Source organism: Mandrillus leucophaeus, unplaced genomic scaffold, assembly GCF_000951045.1.
Source record: "Mandrillus leucophaeus isolate KB7577 unplaced genomic scaffold, Mleu.le_1.0 Scaffold90, whole genome shotgun sequence".
NCBI lineage: Eukaryota > Metazoa > Chordata > Mammalia > Primates > Cercopithecidae > Mandrillus > Mandrillus leucophaeus.
This window is the reverse complement of record NW_012109808.1, coordinates 4869506-4890598: the sequence shown is the minus strand read 5'-3', so window position 1 is coordinate 4890598 and position 21093 is coordinate 4869506.

Here is a 21093-nt window from a genome sequence, read left to right as displayed (position 1 = left end):
ATAGTATGTCTCCTTCATTATTTCCATTGTCTCATGAAACTCCTACCAAGGCATGTGGACTTTCACACTTTTCCCTTGTCTCTTACAACTCTGGGTTCCATTTGCTATAAATATCTGAAATTATAGCTCTCTCTTTGCTAGTTCTTGGTTTAATTGAATTTCCTTTTCTCTTTAGCATCGAATTTAAAATTTCAGTTATTTTAGCTTTATGTTTATAGTTCTATTTTACTTTTTATATGATAGTCAATTTTGATAGTCTTTTTGTTATAGCATAATAAATGCATGTATAATTACATAGTATTAGATATGTTTTCTATATTTAATATTTAACAATTTACATATGTCTGTAAATCTAACATTATAGCAAACTTAACAAGTTTCAAAATAAATTCATTTAAATAACACAGGTCCTAACTTTTCCAGATGCCCTAACGAAAACTCCAACACTATTTTATGTATTCTCTGAAGACAAATTTGCTAATTTTTTCTCTCTGAAGAATGTTTCTCCTTTCTCTTCAGCCTAGTTGTGTGATAAAACACTTTAATATTCTTTTTTCACTTAAAAAGGTTAAATATGCTGTATATACCAGGAGTTCTTTTTTCTAATTATCTTTTTCACTATACTGTATAGAAAAGAAAGTTTCTTAGAAGTCATTTCTTTATTTAAATTTCATTTATTTGTCTGCTTAGTTTCTGATGCTCATCTGCTTTCTGAATAGTTGAGGTGAACATGTAGTATAATTCTAGAGATGGGAAGTGTTATTTTAATAAAATACTTAAGATTCTTACTTGAGTTGGTTTTCTCAAGTTTCAGAGTGATAAGTAAAATCCTATGCTGTTCAAAAGGTAATCTGAGAGGAAGTCAATGAATCATCCCCAAATATTACATATTACAAATCTACTTAACATCAGCATATATACCTATACATATATACACACATATATATATACACACACACACATATATATATAAAATTTTATGATATGGCAAAATATACATAGCCTAAAATTTACTATTATAACCACTTTTAAGAGAACATTTCAGTGATATGAAGTACATTCATATTGTTGCACAGCCATCATTTCCATCTATGTCAAGAGCACTTTTACACTTGCAAACTATAATTGTATGCCTATTAAATAATTCCCCATCTCTATTTGTTGCTGGTACCTTAAAAAGCAATTTGTTTTTGTACATTGACCTTGAATCCAGTGGTCTTGCTGAATTATCTTATTAATTGTAATTCCTTCTTTTCTATGTACATCCTTATGCCTTTTGTAAATTGTGTCAGTTTTGTTTTTTCCTTTCAGATCCTTATGAGTCTCTTTTTTTTCTTGACTTAACAACTTTACTGACTAGACTTTATGGTACATTCTACTACATATCTTTTAGTAAATTTAGGTGTGCAGCAACAAATAAAAAATGAAATTAAAATTATATTCACAGCAGCACTATCCGTAAGAGCCCAAACTGAAGACTACAATGATCAGGAGGAAAGGTAAAGTGTACTGCATACACAGTGTGGAATATGCAACACTGAGAATTAATAAAGGGCAACTATATACAACGTAGATGAATCTTACACACAGAATCTCCAGTGAAAGAAGCCAAACAGAAAATCGTACATATTCTATAATTTCATATATATAAAGGTCAAAAATCAGCAGCATTAGTCTATATGTTAGAAGTCAAGATAATGGATTGCTCTGTGGGAGGGAGACTGGGAAGTGAATGGAAGGGGCAGCCTGAGGGCTGTGCCAACTCTGTTAACGTTGTTTCTTGACGAGGGTGCTAGTTATGTGGGATGTGTTTATTTGGTGATAATTAAGCCATATATTTATTTAGGACATGTGATGTTCTATATTTATTTATTATACTTTAATAACAAGTTCTTTAAAACAATAACTCCCCATCTCCTTCACTCCCCAAACCCTGACAACCACCATTCTGCATTGTCTCTATCAATTTGACTACTTTAAGTACCTTGTACAAGTGAAATCGTGTAATATTTATTTTTTTGTGACTGGCTTACTTCACTTAGTGTAATATTTTTTCTTTATTTATTTTTTTTTTTAACATAAAGTTGTTTTGTCTGATATTTGTACAGCCTTTCCTGTCCTCTTTTGGTTACTATTTGCATGGAATGTATTTTTCTCTCTGTATTAGTCTGTTCTCATGCTGCTGTGAAGAAATACCCAAGACTGGGTAATTTATAAAGAAAGGGATTTAATTGGCTCGCAGTTCCATATTGCTGGGCAGTCCTCAGGAAACTTACAATCATGGCAGAAGGCGAAGGGGAAGCAAAGCACCTTCCTGACAGGTGGCAGGACGGTGTGAGTGCAAGCAGCGGAAATGCCAGACACCTATAAAACCATCAGATCTCATTAGACTGAATCACTATCACAAGAACAGCATGGAGGAAACCACCCCTGTGATCCGATTGCCTCCATCTGATCCTGCTCTTGACACGTGGGCGTCATGGAGATTACAATTCAAGATGAGATTTTGGGTAGGAACACAGCCAGACCATATTACCATCTTCTCCATTTCAGCCTATTTGTGCCTTTGGATCTAAAGTGAGTCTCTAGTAAATACTGTATAATTGGATCATATTTTTATATTAATTCAGCCAATCTTTGTCTTGTGATGTGACAGTTTAATTTACTCACATTTAAAGTAATTACTGTTGAGTAGGAACTTACTTAGGTCATTTAGATGTTAGTTTTTTATATACCTTACAGAATTTTTTTCCTCATTTTCTTCATTGCTATCTTCTTTTGTGTTTAGTTGAATTTTTGTAGTGAAACATTTAAGTTTCTTTCTCATATCCTTTTTTGTATATTCTATAACTATTTTCTTTGTATTTGCCATGGGGATTATATTTAACATTTTAACATTATAACATTCTAATTTGAATTTATACCAGCTTAACTTTAATTTAAACATACAAAGCCCCTGCTCTTTTACAGTTTTGTCCCTTACCTTTTCAGTTTTTCATGTCACATGAAAACATTTTATACACTTTATGCTCACAAACATAAATGGATAATTCTTTTAAATGCATTCATTTCTCAAATTATGTATAACATAAATTTGGAGATAAAAACTAAAGTTACATTAATAGTAATGTATTATGATTACTCATGTATTTATCTTTACTGAGATCTTTATTTCTTTTTATGGCTTCATGTTACAGTCCAGTATCCCTCCATTTTAACCTACAAGATTTCATGGAATTTCTTTCGGGGAAAGTCTAGTGGTAAATAACTCCCTCAGCTTTTGCTTATGTGGGAATGTTTTCGTTTCTCCTTCACTTTTGAAGGACAGTTTTGCTGGCCATAAGATTTTTTGTTGACAGTTTTCTTTTTCTTCTAGCATTTTGAATGCATTACCTTACTGCAATTTGGATTTCAGAATTTCTGATGATAAACCAGCTGATTATCTTACTGAGGATCTCATGTATGTGATGAGTTGCTTCTGTCTTGATGCTTTCAAGATTCTCTCTTTGTCTTTGGCTTATGACAGTTTGATTATAATATGTCTCAACTGATTCTTTGACTTACTCCTTCTGGGAATTCATTGAATTTCTTGAATATTTATACATTGTTAAGCAAATTTGGGAAGTTTTCAGCCATTATTACTTCAAACATTCTCTTGCTTGCTCTATTCTGCCTCTGGGACTCACACAATGAGTGTGTTGATAGACTTTATGGTATCTCACAGTCACTCTGTTAGCTTATCCTCAATCTTTTCTTTTCTGTTCTACATACTGAATAATTTCCATTGCCCTGTCTATCCTCACATTTGCTGATTCGTCTGCTTGTTTAAATCTGCTTTGAATCTATCCAGTAAATTTTTATTTTATTATTTAATTTTTAGCTTCGAATTTTTCTGTTTGTTTCTTTTTAGGTTTTCTATCTCTATTGATATTTCCATTTTGCTTACACATCACTTTCTTGACTTTTTGAACATCTTCTTTTAGTTCTCCGAGTACCTTTATGAAAGTTGCTTCAAAGTCTTGTCTGTCAGACTGTTTTAGAAACAGTTTCTGTTCATATTTTTCCTTTCAAATGGGCTATACATTCCTAATTCATTTATGCCTTGTTATTTTTTTCTTGAAAACTGTACACAACACTTGTATCTAATAATGCAGTAATTCTGGATATCTAGTTTCTCTGTTTTCTTAGGGTTTACTGCTCTTTGTTTATTTTTGTTTGTTTGTTTGTGTGGGTTATTGTTTTCTTTTTGAATTGTTGTAGGCTGTTTCTGTGACAAGGGCCAGACTGAGGTGTAAATTTAAAGTGTTTTTAGGTATTTTCTGAGTCTGCTGCTTCCTCTGTCATGCTTGGTAACTTCCTAATGTCTGTCATATATGTTATTGAGTTTAAATTTCTTAATCTTTAATATTTGGCTCCCAAAAGAAGAAACAGAAAAAATGAGGAAAGGAAAAATAGATTATCAGTCCTTTAAGTCCCTGGAAGTCATATTAGCAATGTGAATAATTTGCTACAACAGAGTGAGGTGCAAAAACAATGCCCACCCATTCATTTTTCTGTAACCGTCTGATTAGAAGTAGCAATCAGAGATCAGAGCACAAATTCTCAATATTTGGAAAATAGTGTTTCCTTTTACTCACGCTGGCTCCTGCAAGCTGCATGAAAGTTGCTCAAAGACTGCATGGGGCTGTCTGCGACAGTGCTGGGGGTGAAGAATGGGTAGCTGCTTCTGTGCTAAAAGCTAAATTTGACCAAAACTTACTGCAATTTAACATCTCATTCTTTCTCTGGAAGTAGCAAGCTTTGGTATAGAGGGTTCTCAAACAATTACATAGATTCTATCAGTGTAATTCTTGTCCAGCTGAAGAAACAGACTGCTAGTGCTTCCTACTCTGCTACTTTTTCATTTTTCTCTATCACAACTAGCTTTTCAAGGCATTAAATTATCTTGTCTTGTATAAGTATCCACACGCATTTTGACTGGGATATGTGCTATAATTCATATCAGAGAAAATAGTCAGGAAAAAGGAATCAAGATGCAGGTTTTAATGGGAAGAGCAGAAAAGGGAGTTTCATTGTGAGAGTGAATGCATGTCTGTATGTGTGCGAAAGGTATGTGTGTATCTATACAGGATCTAACATACTAACTATAGCTATACATATTGATTACATACTCTAAGCCAGGTATATGACATAAACATTTTCATTCAACTCATAGAAGAACCCTATGAGGCAGTATTATTATTGTCATTAGAATTTATAAAATTTTAGCTTTTAGTTTAGGTACAGGTGCAATTCATGTAACAATCCTAGGTAGTGAACATAATACCCAACATGTAGTTTTTCAACCCATTCCCTCCTCTGTCCCTCTGTCCTCTAGTAGTCCAATGTGTATTTTTCCTACGTTTATGTCCGTGTGTGCCCAATGCTTAGCTCCCACTTATAAGTAAGAACATGCAGTATGTGATTTTCTGCTCCTGTATTATTTCACTTAGGATTATGGCCACCAGCTCCATTCATGTTGTTGCAAAGGATATGATTTAATTCTTTTTTATTGTTGCATAGTATTCCATAGTATATATGTATTATATTTTCTTTTTCCAATTAACTATTGATGGGCACCTAGGTTGGTTGCATGTCTTTACTATTGTGAATAGTGCAGGAATGAACATATAAGTACGTATGTTTTTTGGCATAATGATCTGTATTCCTTTGCATCAGAAGAGATGTTATTAAAACATTAAAAAAAAAAAAAAAAACAGATGCTGGTGAGGCTGTGGAGAAAAGAGAATGCTTATGTGGAGTTGGTGGGAATGGAAATTAGTTAAGCCACTATAGAAAGCAGTTTGGAGATTTCTGAAAGAACTTCAAACAATTACTACTGTTATTTTAAAGATGAAAATGGGGATTGAAGCAGTTAAGTCAAACTTCACCTAATAAGGCAAGAAATTAACGTTCCAACAGAATCTCTGTAACCCATTCTGCACTCTTAAAACTAAACCCTTTGTATTATACCTAAAAAAAAAAAATAGTAGAAGGAGGTGAAATGTAAATTTCTTTCAGACTCAGACCCATCCTTCTATAATCTACTTCAATAGCATTTAATTCATTTAGTCAAGATATCGCTTAACTAACAAGCCTCAAATATTTCATTACTAATTATTTCTATTTAAATGATAAACTAACTTTCTAACTTACTAAATTTATTAGTGCATTCTCATGCTGCAAAAAGGACATATGCAAGACTGGGTAATTTACAAAGAAAAGAGGTCTAAATGACTCAAAGTTACTCAGGGCTGGGGAGGCGTCAGGAAATTTACAATCATGGTAGAAGGGTAAGCAGACACATTCCTCTTCACATGGTGGCAGCAAGGAGAAGTGCCAAGCAAAGGGGGAAAGCCCCTTATAAAACCATCAGATCTTATGAGAACTCACTCACTATTAAGAGAAGAGCAGCATGTGGTAACCACCTCTGTAATTCAACTACCTCCCCACGGGTCCATCCCATAACACATGGGGATAATGGAAACTGCAATTCAAGATGAGATTTTGGTGGGGAAACAGCCAAACCACATCATCAGCCACTTGCCCCTCCCAAATCTCATGTTCTCACATTTCAAAACGCAGTCATGCCTTTTCAATAGTGCCCTAAAGTCTTAACTCATACTAGGATTAACTCAAAATTCCAAGTCCAAAGCCTCATCTGAGAGAAGTCCCTTTTGCCTATAAGCCTGTAAAACCAAAAGCAAGGTAGTTACTTCCTACATACAATGGGAGTACAGGAGTTGGGTAAGTACACCTATTCCAAATTGGAGAAACTGGCCAAGATGAAGGGGCTACAGGTTACATGCAAGTCCAAAATCCAGAGGGTCAGTCAAATCTTAAAGCTCTGAAATGATCTCCTTTGATTCCTTGTCTCATATTTATGTCATGCGGATGCAAGAGGTCGGCTCCCACAGTCCTAGACAGCTGTGCCTCTGTGGCTTTGCAGGCTGTAGCGCCCCTCCCAGCTTTTCTCACAGGCTGGTGTTGAGTGTTTGCAGCTTTTCCAGGTGTGCAGTGCAAGCTGTCAGTGGATCTACCATTCTGGGATCTGGAGGATGGTGGCTTTCTTCTCACAGCTCCACTAGTCAGTGCCCCAGTAGGAGCTCAGTGTGAGGGCTCCAACTCTACATTTCCCTTCCACACTGCCCTAGCAGAGGTTCTCCATGAGGGCTATTCCCCTGCAGCAAACTTCTGCCTGGACATTCAGGCATTCAATACATGCTTTGAAATCTAGGCAGAGGTTCTCAAACCTCAATTCTTAAATTCTTTGCACCCTCAGACTCCATACCACATGGAAGCTGCCAAGGCTTGAAGCTTGTACTCTCTGAAGCCATGGCCGGAGCTGTAGCTTGGCACCTTTTAGCCACAGCTGAAATGCAGGGCTCCAAGTCCCTAGGTCACACACAGAAGGTGGACCCTGGGCCTAGGAAACCGTATTTCCCTCCTAAGCTTAGGAGCTTGTTATGACAGGGGCTGCCTTGAAGGTCTCTGACATGCCCTGGAGACATTTTCCTCATTGTCTTAACGATTAGCTTTTGGCTCCTCATTACTTATGCAAATTTCTGCAGCCAGCCTGAATTTCTCCTCAGAAAATGAGTTTTTCTTTTCTATAACATTTTCAAGCTGCAAATTTTCCAAATTTATGCTCTGCTTCCTCTTGAATTCTTTGCCACTTAGAAATTTCTTTCACCAGATACACTAAATTATCTCTCTCAAGTTCAAAGTTCCACCGATCTCTAGGGCACAGGCAAAATGCCACCAGTCTTTTACTAAAGCATAACAAGAGTTGCCTGTCCTCCAGTTTCTACCAAGTTCCTCATCTCCATCTGAAACCACCTCAGCCTGGACTTCATTGTCCATATCACTATCAGCGTTTTGGTCAAAGCTATTCAACAAATCTCCCGGAAGCTCCAAACTTTCCCACATCTTCCTGTCTTCTGAACCCTCCAAGTCTCTAGGAATTTCCAAACTTTCTCACATTTTCCTGTCTCCTTCTGAGCCATCTCAACTGTTCCAGTCTCTGCTTGTTACCCAGGTTCAAAGTCACTTCCACATTTTTGGGTATATTTACAGAAGCATTCCACTACTTCTGGTATGAATTTGCTGTATTAGTCCATTCTCATTTTGCTATAGGGACATACTTGAGGCTGGGTATTTACAAATGAAAGAGGTTTAATTGACTGACAGTTCCACAGGGCTGGGGAGGCCCCAGGAAACTTGGAATCATGATGGAAAGGGAAACAAAAATGTCCTTCTTAACATGGTGGCAGCGAGCAGAACTCCAACACAAAAGAGGGAAAAGCACCTTATGAAACTACTAGGTCTTGTGAGAACTCACTCACCATCATGAGAACAGCAGTATGGGGGTAACAACCTTAATTCAATTGCTTCCCACCAGGTCCCTCCAATGACACATGTAAATTATGGGAACTACACTTCAAGAAGAGATTTTGGTGAGGACACAGCCAAACCATGTCACTAAACTTCACATTGTATGATAGAAGTCCACCAAAGTAGTCAATGCTGCTGCATCTCTCTATTGCATAACACAATTTCATCTCTAGTAATAATGAGATGTTGGAGAGCTAGTGAGGCAATGTATAGCCAGATAATTTAGTTGGGAGATTTTATGCAGTAGGACTGATTTTATAAGCACACTAAACCAAGGTTGGATCTATGGAACCCAGTACAAAGAGTAAATCATCCTAGTTAAATGATAGAAAGGAGTGTCATTAAAGGCAACAGTATATAATGCTTTTTTTATTCCTCTACGGTCTCTGTCTGTCAACTTGACATAGTGTTTTGTGTTTACTATTTAATATCATTTTTATTGAAAAAATTGTATATTTTTTCAATTTTATTTTAGGTTTGAGGTTACATGTGAAGTTTTGTTACATAGATAAACATGTGCCATGGGGATTTGTTGTACATATAAATACATCATCCAGGTATTAAGCCCAGTACCCAATAGTTACCTCTTCTGCTCATCTCCCTTCTCCCATCCTCCCTCCTCAAGTAGACCCCAGTCTGTTGTTTCCTTCTTTGGGTTCATAAGTTCTTATCATTTAGCTCCCACATATAAGAGATAATATGTGGTATTTTGTTTTCTGTTCCTGTGTTAGTTTGCTAAGGACGATAGCCTCCAACTCCATCTATGTTCCCACAAAACACATGATCTTGTTCTTTTTTATGGGTGCCTAATATTCCACAGGACATATGTACTTTTACTGTTAATTTTGATATTGCATGATGTTTGTTTTAAATGCAAATATAAAAGTGTTTAAATTGTATGCAGAATTGCTGAAATTGCACAATTCACATATCACAGCTTATACATACATATACCAGAAGAGTGAAAACACTGCATCAAACTGACTTAACTTTTTATTTGATTTATTTATGTATGTGTATTCTATTTCTATTAACACTCTCTACCGTTGGCTTACTGATTGAGTAAGGAAGCTTTAAAAAAAAAAAAAAAAACAGCTATAGGTTGCCATATATCCCTCTCTTTCCTCCCTTCTATGCCATCATTTTCAGTATAAGCAGTTTGTTAATACATAGACATAACATGGATAACAAAAATATATTCTGGGATTCCTTGGTTGTCATGTTTTATAGAACACTATTTTCTGCTTTCTACATTCAAAAAAAAATTCCTCTTTAAAAAAAACCGTGATCTCTTATAATTTCAGAAAGTTCAGTGTCAAATTAAATTCTGGACTATTTACTGAAATATTTCTTCAGCTTACACATGAAGACACAATCATAATGAAATTATGAACTTTCCGGTAAATGAAATCTTCAGGATTTTTCTATCCTCTATACATCAGTGAAGACATAATATTTTAACATTTGCTAAAATCATGACACAAGTATTATCTGCAAATTTAATTTGACATTTAATACCTAGTCACATTTTTACTTGGTACATAAATTGCTCTTTAAATCTTTAAATAAAAGTTTTATTTCAAAAAAAGAAGCAACTCTTCTTCATTTAATATCTGCTTAAGAGATTCTCACTCTTAAAATCCTGAAAAATAAATAAACAACAATGTATATTTCCAAAACAAAATTTAGTGCCCAATATTGGTAGGCTAGAACCACAAATACCCTGATCCCTTTCTTTCCACTTAGATTGCAATCTACCAAAAGTCACTTGGAGACACTGATATGGCTTGGGTCTGTGTTCCCACCAAAATTTCATGTTGAATTGTAATTCCCAATGTTGGGGGAGGAACCGGGTGGGAGGCGATTGGATTATGGAGATGGATTTCCCTATGCTGTTCTCATGATAGTCATTGAGTTCTAATGAGATCCGATGGTTTAAAAGTGAGTGACAGTTCCCACCTTACTGTTTCTCTCCTGCTACCATGTGAAGAAGGTGCTTAAATCCTCTTCATCTTCTGCCATGATCATTAGTTTGCTGGGGCCTCCCAATCATGCTTCCTGATAAGCCTGTGGAATTATGAGTCAATTAAATCTCCTTTCTTCATAAATTACTCGGTTTTAAGTAGTTCTGTTTAGCAGTGTGAGAAGGGACTAACAGAGAAAATTGGTACCAGAAGTGCGGTATTGTTATAAAAGTATCTGAAAATGTGGAAGCGACTTTGGAATAGTGTAATGGGCAGAGGTTGAAACATTTTGGAGGGCTCAGAAAAGGAGAGGAAGATGAGGGAGACTTTTGAACTTCCTAGAGATTTGTTGAATGGTTTTGACCAAAATGCTGATAGTGATATGGACTATGAAGTCCACAATAAGGTGGTCTCAGATGAAAATTAGGAACTTATTGGGAACTGGAGTGAAGGTCACTCGCTTTGTGCTTTAGCAAAGAGACTGACAGCATTTTGCCCCTGCCCTAGAGGTCTGTAGAGCTTTGGACTTGAGAGAGATTATTTAGGGTATTTGACAGAAGACATTTTTAAACAGTAAAGAATCTAAAAGGTGACCTGGATAGTTCTAAAAGTGTATGCTTATATGCATAAACAGAGGAATTATCAGAAAATGGAACTTATAATTAAAAGGGAAACAGTCATAAAAGTTTGTAAAATTTGCAGTTTGGCCATGTGGTAGAAAAGAAAAGGCCATGTTCTGGGAGGAAATTCAATCTGCCAGCTGCAGTAATTTGCAAAAGTAAAGAGAAGTCAAACATTAATAGCCAAGATAATTGGGGACATGTTTCCAGGACATTTCGGCAACCTTCGTAACAGCCCCTCCAATTTCCCTCCTGGAGCCCTAGAAGGGAAAATGGTGCCCGGCTCGTTGGCTCACACCTGTAATCCCAGCACTTTGGGAGGCAGAGGTGGGCAGATCATGAGATCAAGAGATGGACACCATCCTGGTCAACGTGATAAAACCCCATCTCTACTAAAAATACAAAAATTAGCTCAGTGTGGTGGCATGCACACGTAGTCCCAGCTACTGGGGAGACTGAGGCAGGAGGATCACTTGAATCCAGGAGGTGGAGATTGCAGTGAGTCAAGATCATGCCATTGCACTCCAGCCTGGTGACAGGACAAGACTCCATCTAAAAAAAAAAACAAGAAAGAAAAAAGAAAAACGGTTTCATCTGCCAAGTCCAGGGCCCTGCTGCTCTGTGCAACCTTGGTACACTGCTCTTTGCATTCCAGCCACTCAATCTCCAGCTGTGGCTAAAAGGGACTTAGATAGAGCTTGGACTGTGGCTTCAGAGGGTGCAAGCCCCAAACCTTGTTGGTTTTCAAGTGGTTTTGGGCCTGTGGGTGTACAGAAGATGGAAGCTGAGGTTTGGAAACCTCTGCCTAAATTTCAGACAATGTATGCAAACACCTGGATGTCCAGGCAGAAGTCAGCTGCAGGGGCAGAGCCCTCACAAAGACCATCTAGTAGGGCAGTACAGAGGGGAAATGTGGGATTGGAGTCCCCGCATAGAGTCTTCACTGGTGCACTGCCTAGTGGAGTTGTGAGAAAGGAGCTACCATCCTCCAGACCCCAGAATGGCTGATCCAACAATAGCTTGAACTGTGAGCCTAGAAAAGCTGCAGGCACTGAATGCCATACCATGAAAGCAGCAGAGGGGGCTGTACCTGCAGAGTCACAGAGGCAGAGCTGCAGAAGGCCTTGGGAACTCATCACTTGCATCAGTGGGCCATGGATATGAGACATGGAGTCAATGGAGATTATTTTGTAGCTTTAGGATTTAATGACTGTCCTGCTGGGTTTCAGACTTTCATGGGGCCTGTAGTCCCTTTGTTTTGGCCTATTTCTTCCATTTGGAATGGGAGCATTTACCCAATTCTGGTACTCGCATTGTATCTTGGAAGTAACAAACTTGTTTTTGATTTTACAGGCTCACGTGTGGAAGGAATTTGCTATCTTTCAGATGAGACTTTGGACTTGGTATTTAAGTTAATGCTGGAATGAATTATGACTTTGGAGGACTGTTGAAAGGGCATGATTGTGTTTTGAAATGTGAGGACATGATACTTGGGTGGGGCCAGGAGCATTATGTTTTGACTCTGTGTCTCCACCCAAATGTCATATTGAATTGTGATCCCAAGTGTTGGAGGCCAAGCGTGGTGGGAGGTTATTGGATCATAGGGGTCCTTTCTAATGGTTTAGCACCATCCTCCTAGTGCTGTCCCCATGATGGAATTCTCATGAGATCGGCTTGTTTAAAATCATGTAGCACTTCCCCCTTCTCACGCTCTCTCCTACTCTACGCTAGTAAGATGTGCTTGCTTCCGTTTCCCTTATGCCTTGATTGTAAGCTTCCTGAGGGTTTCTGGCCATGCTTCCTGTACAGTCTATGGAACTGTGAGTTGATTAAACCTCTTTTCCTTATAAATTACCTAGTCTCAGATAGTTCTTCGTAGCAGTGTGAGAACAGAGTAGTACAGACACTTTCACTTTGGACCTTGATGGCTTAACTTGCATCAGATTGATTCCACTATAAGAGTCATTAGAGAAAATGCATAAATCATCACCAGTATAACTACCCTCACCTTCACCAACAGTGAAGGCATCAGAGAGTAACCAACGTTGTCAGAAGTTTATTAGCTAACATTTTTGAGCAAAGAAAGTGCAATGATGAGAGTCCAGTATTTTTTATTCCTTTCCCTTTATGGTACTGACTGATAACAGTAAGTGGTATTAGGCAATACGCAGACAGAAATCTAACTGGTATGGTGAAAGAACTACGTTTCAGAAATATAAAGGAAGGATGACTTTAGGACACTAAGCCTAAGACATTAAGAGAAAGAACAATGCAGATAAATCCAATAATTTATGCTGCTTTTTCTCTAGAACAATTTGCTGGTTCTTAAGCTGTGAGAGGACAAAAGGGCAAGAAATTTGGAAGAGAACCAGGAGGTAGTATTCAAGAGGAGTCAGTAAGTGGGGTATTTTCCTGTTTTCTGTTGTTGGAGATTTTTGGGTTTTTTTAATGGAACTTAGAGTTTGTTGAGAAAAAAAAAAGCAACTCTATAAACAACTCAGGTTTTCAGGTAAACCTAGGAAAAACTACACCCTAATAGTAAGAGCAAACTGGAAAATCCAGAAGATAATAGGCAATGTGAATATCTGCAGTTAATTCAGATATTAGAGTTATAAAACTAGGACTTTGCAATATATGTGATTAATATCTTCTGAAAATTGAGAAACCATATATTTATTTCCCAGTGAAATTAAATTAATAAAAAAGATCAAGTTTATAACTGAAATAATATGAATAAAATAAATTGAGTTAGAAGCAGATTAGTCATAGCAGACCACAGGATTAATGAACTAGAATATAGTTCACTAGAAAATCCTGAGGAAAAATAATTTTAAAAATCTACAAAAACCACAAACATACGTGAAAATAAACAAAACATATGTAAAAAGCAAAGAAAATGTATTTTTCCTATTAGCAGAGAAATTAAAATCAAAATGTGAAGCCTTTATTACTTTCTCTTGCTTCCATAAAAGTTAACCAATTCGTCTATGTGAAAGTTATCAGAAAATCCAGATAAATGAATGTACCTTTTAATTGAGACTTTTAAAGGTTTGGGGAAATAATTTAATAAAGGACTTTTACTGAGAGGTGTATTGCTGCTCTAAAAAACACTTGAAAATATGGAAACAACTTTGCCACTGGGTAATGGATAGAGCCTTCAAGAGTTTTTGGGATGTGTGCTACAAAAAGCAAATGCTGCCATAAAACGACTTTTAAAGGAGATTTTTATGAAGGCTCAGAAAGAAGACAGCTGAAGAGAAAACCTTCATCTTTTCAGATAATACATAAATAAGTATGCATAGAATGTTGCTAGAACTATAGACAGTAAAACCTGTTCTGTTGATTTTTTAGACTGAAAGAAGGAACATGTTATCAGACAACAGAGAAAAGGTAACCCTTGTTATAAAGTGGCAATAAACTTGGCTGAATTGTGCTTATATTCTAGTGTTTTGTGGAAGGCAGAAATGATAAGCGATGAAATTGTATATGTGGCTGAGTAGGTTTCTAAGCAAGGCATTGAATTAGCTGCTTGGTTCCTCACAACTGCTTGTAATACAATATGAGAAAAGAGAAATGATTGAAGAAGAAATTGTTAAGCAATAATAAACCAGAACTTTAATTTTGGAAAATTCTCAGCCTATTCATGCTGTAAAACATGAGGAAGTTTACTTCAAAGAAAGCACTGAAGATGTGGCTTATAAAATTATGTAAGTATTGTTTTATTCTGTTTGTGCTCCTATAACAAAATACCACAGATGCATAATTTATAAGGAACAAAAATTTATTTCTCACGGTTCTGGAACCTAGAAATTCAAGATCAAGGCACTGGCATTTTGTGTCAAGTGAGGGCTGCATCCTTCAGAGGGGAGGACTGCTGTGTCCCACATGGTAGGAGGTGGAAGGGCAAGAGGAGACAAAAGCGGGGTCCTCACATGGCAGAAGAGCAGAAGGGAGAGAACTTACTCTTGTAGGGTTTTTTCATAGCAGCATTAATTTATTCAAGAAGGCAGAGCCCTCTTGACCTAAACACCTCCCATTGGTTCACATCCCAACACTGTTTTATTGCAGATTAAGTATATAACATATGAGCTTTGAAGGACACATTCAGACCATAGCAAATGTGAACTGTTGATTTAGTCAGACACCCCAAAGTGAAAGTTGTGTTTGAACTACAGGGAATGGAGATAAGGCAGAGTAAATAAAGGTTCTTGGACTTCTTGGGTTTTACAAGATGTGACCACAGAATTACTTGGCTGCTATTGTCACTGTTCTATAAGACAGGGAAGTAATGGCCCCAAAGGTGATTCAGAGAACTGCATTCAGAGAACTGCATTCAACACAAATCAAGGGGTTAGGTCTGTCCAGAGTCATAGGGAAAAATCCTACCTGACAGTGCCACAGCATGGGTGCAGCCACTGCAGAGCCATGGGGGTGACACTGCCACCCCAGTGGGCATGGAAAATAAAGCATTGAGCCAATGAGGATTATTCTCAAGGTCCTGGATCTCATGCAGTTTACCTTGTGAGGTTTTGTACTTGGTTGAGACCCACCACTCATTCTTTCTTTCCTTTCAGAATGAAAATATTTCTGCTACCCTTTGTAACCCTTTTATTTTGGAAGCACATAACTTGTCACATAATTCTGTGCTTCCAAAATATAGTGATGGAACAGATGAACAGCTGGAGATATATTTTTGTCTCAGGATAAGTTGTACCTCAAGTCTCACACGTACCTGATTTAGATGATGGTTAAATGAAAGTATTGATGTTAGATTTTAAGGTTCATGCTGAAAATGAGTTAAGATTTTGGGGGCTGTTGTGGTAAAATGGATGCATCTGGTATACGGGAAGAATATGAATTTTGGGAGGCCAAAAGCAAAATAATATAGACTGGATGTTTGTTTCTTTTCAAAATGCATATGTTGACATCCTAATCCCAATGTGATAATATGTGGAGGCAGGAACTTTGAGAGATAATTAAGTCATGAGTGTGGAGCCTTTGTTCTGGGATTAGTACCCTTATAAGAAGAGACGGTAGAAAGCTTACTTTCTCTATCTCTGTCCCTCCCTCTCTCCCTTCCATGTGAAGATACAGCAAGAAGGTGTCCACCTGCAAATCAGGAAGAGGAACCTAACCACAGGGGAGCCTGAGAGAACTGAATTGGCCAGCACCTTGATTTTGGACTTCCTGGCATCCAGAAATGCAATAAATAAATTTTTGTTGTTTAAGTCACACACTCTATGGTATATAGCATATATATATTTTGCTATAGCAGTTCAAACTAAGACAAGTTATATTTTATGAAGATTAATTATAATTAGGCCAAAAAATTAAGGACTTTGCATAATCTTGTATATAGTATTAAAATTCTCCTTGCAATGAGCAACATCCAACATGAGAATTGCTAGCCATTAAGTAATTACTGGGGAATTCTGTCTTTTGATTGTCTTGTTTAATGTAGGGGAAAAACAGGGACTATGTTATTATATGTTGAATATTTTTACTATTAATTCCTTTTTGTTTAATGTATACAGTATAATAGCTTGTATATTCAGAAATACTCATAAACTCTTTTGAGAATATAATTATTTCTCTTTCATTTTTGGAGTTTTTCTTCATGTATAACAATACTAGCTAAACAAGGAAAAGTGGGTATTTTTTAACTTTTACTAATAATTTTTGCTTTCTTTTTCTGCTTTACCAAACTTACTGTGTTGCTGTTTAATTTGAGTGATGATTGTTGCATGCATGAATGCTTCATTCTTGATTTCAAAGATAATGATGATGGTATTTCATCAAGTATAATGTTTGTTATTTTTTTTTGTGAAAAACATTTTATTCTCAGATAAATGTTGAATTTTTCAACATTTCTGCATCTGATGAAGTGTTAGATTTTTCTTTTTTAATATATTAATGTATTTATTCACTTTCTAAAGTTCACTTGGCCATAATGTTCTATACTTTTAACATGATGCTGGATTGAGTTTACTCACACCTTATAAGAATATTTTTATGCATTTTTACAATAGAACCTGGACAATAATTTTTATTGGTCAATAATCTCTTTTATTGTCATTGTTGAGGTTCGTTATTAAACTGATGAGAACCTGGTAAAATGAGTTAGTGAACATGTTTGCTTTATTACCTGGAAGAGCTGATACAAGATTACAATTATTTATTCCTTAGGTGTTTGATAGAACCTATGTTGAAGCTATCTGGAACTCGAATTCTCTGTGAAAAAATTTTAAATTATTGATTTGAATGCTTACTTTGCAGTTCTATTTTTATGTATTTTCAATAATTCTATAATGATAAGATTTTGTCCACTTTAACACATTTCAAAATATTTGTAAAGTTGTTTATAATCTTACCTTTTTTATAACTTCAGTATCTGAAGAGTGATGTCCCCTTTAATTCTTGATGTGTTTTTTAAGTGTGCGTGTAATTTCTCTCTGTGTTCCTAATTAGTGTCATCAAAAATTACCAGTTATCAATCTTTTGGAAGAACCAATGTTTTGGGGGGAATTTCTGTTCTTTTTTTTTATTTTTATTTTTTATTTTTTTCTATTTTTTTAATTTTTTCTATTTTTTATTTTTTTCTATGAACTATAAAGTTCATCTTGTTAGCTTCTGTTCTAGTGGTTACAATTTCTGATTATTTTTAAATTTCTTGAGGTTTATTTGGTATTAAACTTCTATTTGCTTAAAATAAATATTTACTCCACTAAGTTGCTGGACTTTTGCTCTTCTAATATATATTTTGAATGTTTAAATTTTTCTCTGTCCTTTTTTAACTGTATGACATATTCTTTGTGAAAAGGTACTTTACTTGTATTTCAGTTCAAAAGTTTTGATAAGTTGTGTTTGTCAAGTATTTTTTTTAATTTTCTTAGTAGTCAAATGTATTAACATTAAGTTTTTCTTATCTTTTTTATACCTATAGAATTGGTAATTATGTATTTTCTATCATTTCTGATTTTGGTAATTTGAATAAGCACTTCACAGAAGAGGAAACCTGAAGAGCTAATAAACATATATTAATATGAAGATGCTATCATTATAACAATTGTAAATAATATTGAAATATTATTTAAAAACCACAGGCATGGAAATTTTTTTAAGTCTAAAATTATTGAGGATATTGTCATCTGAATGTTTTAAACATGGCAAGTGCCACAATCATCCTGTGGGGAAAAAAATGGCATTATTTTTATAGATGTGTATACCGATGTTTCAGTAATTCTACTCCAAGGAAGATATCTTAGTAGAAAACTGAAAAAGTTATGGCAAAAACCAGTATAAAATATGAATATTTAAGAATACAAAAAGAAACATTTTTGAAAATAGAAAATATTTGAAAGCAATGTAAATATTAATCAACAATTTAATGTATAAAAATATTTTGTACTCATACAATGAAACTGTGTATAGCAATGGCCAAAAACAATTACAACTGTGTATAGTAACATAGATAACTTTTGGTACTATAATATTGAACAAAAAAGTTATAGACAGAAGAAAATATACTTTGTGATTATTTTTGTATAACTTAAGAAAGTCTATGCCAAACCAAAATATCATTTATGGATACAAGCATGTTGTAAAACTACAAGAAAACTGAAGATTAAAATAAAACCAAATTCAGGATCATAGTTATCAATGAAGGATGGAGGAAGAGATGCAGTTGGGAGGTTCACACATAGAACTTTATAAGAGATACTATGTCGTTTTTCTTATATTTACATGGGGTAGGAGTTTTCAGAAGTATGATTCCCATAACTTACATTTATTATATGTTTTTCTAGGAAATCAATATAAATTTTACATAACTCCTAAAAGAGAGCCTCTGATCATTAGTCTTACTGGCAGAGATGACTAGAGCTTGGGGCAGGTGGAAGATCTTAGTGACGTGGAAGTGATTCCTTAACGTAGTAAAAAACCCTAAGAATGGCTCAACTTTAAAAGAGTGAATTAGGTAAAGATTAAACTTTCAAATTGAGATAATACAGTGAAATATTTTTATTTGAAATTAAAAAGTTCAATAGAATAAGGACATTCAAAATAAAAATCACAAGGCAATGTGGCTCTGTATCCCACATATAGTAATATTAAAGGAGAAATACTTGGGCAACTTACACAGAATGCTTCTTTAGTGGGGGATACAGAGCATTGATGTGAGAGCAAGAGACCTGTGTTTAAGTGTTAACACTACCATGCACTAGCTGTGAGACAACAGGAATTCCATGAACTGGTAGAGTTTTTGAGCTGGAAGATTGGTATTTCTTACTCTCTATGGTTAGTTTCTTTTAATACTTGGCATGATTTAAAGTTACAGACTGTGATTTTACAACTGGAAAGCCACTGGTAAAATATTAAAACATTCATAATCTATGAAATAAAAACCCATAATTTTGAATTAAAGTCATGTATTTAAGCTTACTTATTAATAAAATATACATGCAAACATAACCCTCGATGTTTCCAAATGCAAAAAACACCAGAAAAAAATATATATATACATATTATAGAAATATTTTATCCACCTTGTATAAAAACTTAGAGAGAAGGAGCAAGAGAATAAATATATAATTCAAAGACATCCAGATAAGATAAACTGTTGCATAAATCATTGTATTAAGTAAATTAGACTGATTTTAAGAGCCATGTGATGAACTACATAGCAATAAATCTGGTCATAAAGCAAAAATGAAATAAATTGAAAAAGAGCTGTTTCAGTCACTAAAGTAGCATTAATTGATGCATTCCCTGGAGAAAATATCAAATCTCCCAATTTGTAATCATTTGAGGACAGATCTTGGAAATTTTCCTTCAATGCCTTGTCTTATTTGACTGATTAAAGCTAGTTCAGAATTATAGGTGAAGAGCATTTCATAAATTAAAGCATATATTTTTCTTAATGTAATAGCCAGGAATCACTTACCATCATCCTGCATAATCAGTTCTGTTTCATCAGAAATTTGTTAGTGTATTTTCCATTTCTCTGCCATTTTCAGTTATAAAAATAATTATACAACTACTTTTATAATATAGCATAGTGCCTAATTTAGGACTGTCTGCCTTGCTTTTAATTTTTAAAATCACCTAAAGTGACTTTACTCATTATATTGCACAGTTTAATTTGCATACATTCTACTATCGTGTTGCTTTGCACATTCTTTAAACTGACACTCTATTCCCCAGTTAAATCTTCCTTGGAAACAAAACCAGAACAATCTGCAATCTATAAACAATAGTTCATTTGAAACTCCCTGAGGAGTTTCCTGTGTTCTCATCTTTGTTCACTGAGATATAAGACATTAAAAACCACTTTAATGGAGGAATTAGGCATATATTCAATACCTAAGTCAAAACAGATTATCACAGCATCTACTCAAATTTGCAGCGATCTAAGGATAAGTACTAACCCTTAGAGAATGGGTAGTACTATTTCATACCAGATTTTTAACAACTGTCAATATCCAGCATTTTTCTTTCAAACTTTAGAGTTAATATCAAATAAAATAAATGCAATTGAAAGCCATGAATAAATTTTTAGACATTACTTATTGCCTTTGTATTACTAAGCAAGTGAATTCAGAACAAATATTTTTCAGGGATGGGCATGTAGGCATGTGTCTGTTCATAAAATGCACAATTGGTAGGGTTTTCATTTATTTTCCTATGGACAGAAACAAATTATTGAAATTCAACTTTATATAACTTAATTGTGTGCTCTAATTGTATCGTGTTTCAAGCAATTGTTTTGAGTATATACAAAATGACAAAAAACCCAAAAAGGATGAACCAATTTGATTTATAAATAAGATTTAGTAACTATAAATGAATCAAAACCCAAACAAAATAGTCTTAGAGAGAGTCAAAAGATTGTTATCAGGTTTCCTAAATTCTGTGAAATCAACAATTTTGAGATGTACCAATGAGTATTCCAAAGCTTTGTAGTGAAAAATAAGAACATCATACTAAATAAGCATGTTGATATTAAAATGCAATCTCTTTCTTTCTTTCTTTTCTTTCTTTCTTCTTTCTTTTCTTTCTTTCTTTCTTTTTCTTTCTTT